This window comes from Gorilla gorilla, chromosome 3 (genome assembly GCF_029281585.2).
Source record: "Gorilla gorilla gorilla isolate KB3781 chromosome 3, NHGRI_mGorGor1-v2.1_pri, whole genome shotgun sequence".
Lineage (NCBI taxonomy): Eukaryota > Metazoa > Chordata > Mammalia > Primates > Hominidae > Gorilla > Gorilla gorilla.
Genome location: NC_073227.2, coordinates 159,138,225 through 159,141,111, shown reverse-complemented (window position 1 = coordinate 159,141,111; position 2,887 = coordinate 159,138,225). Strand labels below are relative to the sequence as shown.

At 38.2% G+C, this 2,887-nt stretch overlaps 1 non-coding gene across 1 annotated transcript; it reads right to left on the bottom strand.

Moving 5' to 3' along the window:
* Positions 1-2,569: 2,569 nt before the first annotated feature.
* LOC115934447 (U7 small nuclear RNA) lies at positions 2,570-2,628 on the bottom strand. Its single transcript, XR_004070242.1, has one exon. It is a non-coding gene; the product is annotated as a U7 small nuclear RNA (small nuclear RNA).
* Between the last annotated feature and the right edge of the window lie 259 nt (positions 2,629-2,887).

Below are 2,887 nucleotides of genomic sequence, written 5' to 3'. Positions count from 1 at the left end.
AAAAAAAAAAGCAAATCCAAAAGACATATTTTTAGTTCTGAAAACCTATAGGTATAACTGATTTTTACCTATGCTAGTCATTCTGATGATTTCTGTAACTTCTAGTGAGAAAGTGTTGGGATCTTTTCTAAAATTGTGATCCTCATTTTCTACCACCTGATGCAGAAATAACCACTGTTAGGAAGAGTTCTTTGACTATCTAATTCAGTTGCATATACAGGGGCTTCTAAAAGTCCCAGAAATCAGTCACAATAGTTTTCTATCTTGGGAAAAGCTCACATTTGCTTTATAGTAACATGCAGAGGCAATCATATTGAGACACAAACCTGAATTCTCTATTTCCCGGCTTTTGATATAAAGAGCTATATTGAGTTCATTCACCCTGTGGGCTTGCCATTCTATGAGTCTACATGATTGAATTTTCTGTTCCATTGATCTGGTGTGGAAAGATGGTGGTAGGAATCTGGCATAATCACCGAAAGACTGTCCTAAAATTTATATTTTATTACCTTCTTTTTCTATGTCTGGTAACCACCAAATAGCCACCCTAAAGACCGCTTGCTTTCTATACATTTCTATTCACAGTGGAGGAATATATGGACTGAGCGAGGTGTATGTTTACAAACATATATATATATGCTTGTGTGTGTGTGTGTGTATAATTGCATGTGTATTTATTTTTAGAGGCATATATCATAAAACACAGAACTTATAGTTTTTATACTACAGACTCAAACTCATGTAAAGAAAGAGTTGCTTTACATTTGAGTTCATTATCTTATTCCATCCTCACAGAGACTTTATGAAGTAGATACTAGTAATATCTAAGTAATATTCTGGATCCAAGGTCACTATAAAATCAGGCTGACTGCAATTCAAACAATTCTCTATGGCTTAGCCCGACAAAGGTTAATACTCACCCGCAAATACTAATGCAGAATTTCTAGTTGGACAGCTTGGCTCCGAGGGGCTAGATCTGGGCCCTTTCCATTAAGTGACTTTACCCTTTCTAAAACTTTCACTTCCAGATGCATGGACTAAAAAGAGTGGGTTTGGAAAATTTCTTGGAATATTTTAGGAGCATGGTGTGAAAGAGGCTTATATCACTTCTGGCTGCATTCCAGGGCTTGCTGTCAGTCATATGGCCAACTCAGCTGCAAGGGAGCCTGGGAAGTAGAGAGACACACACTGTTACATGCACACTCTAATAGTTCCTGGGCCCCTCACGCAGTCAGTAAGTAGAAAAACCCGAGAGACTATAAAACCTACATTAGAAAACATGTCTGGCAAATTACTTTGAAATACTGTAGGTGCTTTAGTACAATTCAAGAATATTTCCAAACTTCTTCCTGGAACTTTTTGTTTATCAATTTGTAGATCTTAAGGTATTTCATATAAATATAAATTATATATATATATATATTTTTTGAGATGGAATTTCACTCTTTTTGCCCAGGCTGGAGTGCAATGGCGTGATCTCGGCTCACTGCAACCTCCGCCTCCTGGGTTCAAGCGATTCTCCTGCCTCAGACTCCCTAGTAGCTGGGATTACAGGTGCGTGACACCAGGCCTGGCTAATTTTTGTATTTTCAGTAGAGACGGGGTTTCACCACATTGGCCAGGCTGGTCTCAAACTCTTGACCTCAGGTGATCCACCCGCCTTGGCCTCCCAAAGTGCTGGGATTACAGGCGTGAGCCACTGTGCCCGGCCGGTATTTCATAATTTTGCTGAGACAGCAATAATCAAAAAACAAATGTAACCTTGGCTGGCAAAATCTTCAAGGGTCCCCACTCTTGAAATTGAGAACAACCTTTAATCATGAAGTCAATAGTTAATTGTGCTTTTATAAGATGAAGGTTAACTGATGAGGATAAATGAGCTATGAATGTATTTATTGGTGCTCAAAGCAATGTTGGTATCACCATGAAATTTTTTGGTAAGAAGTTCATGGAAGTTGTTTATTTGCTATACTAATGCAGGGACTAACAACTGTAATACTCCTGCTGAGTATATCACTGACTAGACCACAAATACCTGACACTAGATTTCATGCTTTATTTATTTATGTATTTTTGATAGGGTCTGTTGCCCAGGCTGGAGTGCAGTGGCACAATCATAGGTCACTGCAACCTCAAACTCTTGGGCTCAAATCGTCTTTCCTCCCCCACCTCAGCCTCCCTAGTGGCTAGGACTACAGGTGTCTGTCGCCATGCCCAACTAAGTTTTTGTTTTTTTTGTAGAGACGGGGTCTCACTATGTTGCCCAGGCTGGTCTCAAACTCCTGGCCTCAAGCAATCAACTCCCAAAGGGTTGCGATTATAAGTGTGAGCCACTGGCCTGGTCTAGGTTTCATATTTTAAATATTGCCTTTATTTTCCTAGTGAATACCATACACTTTCAATTACTGCACTTGTTACTGGTAATTTACAGAGGACCATCACATTTCACATTACCAGTAACTTGAAAAATTATCAGATTTATAGCAAGTAAAGCATATAATATCTGTCCCAATTGGTGGTAGAAGTGACTGGGTTTTTTTTGTTGTTGTTGTTTGGTTTTATTTTTGTGGGAGGTTTTCTGGTAAAAACTAGAAATCCTGCTAGACAAATTCTGAAAGAGCTGCTCTTGACTGTGATATTAATCTTGGCATTATTGTTTTTGCTGTGTAATCTTGGGTGAATTATTCTAACTCTGCAAGCCTCAATTTCTTCATCTATAAATTGAGGATGAAAATATTGACCTTTTCTGGAAAGGTTCCTGTAAGATAATACAGTTAAAGGACTTAGTATGGTTAACTGACATATTTTTCCTCCAAATGTTAACTCTAATAGTAATAAAAACAATCGTTGTAAGTGTTATTACTATTATCTTGGTCCCAATTTATTT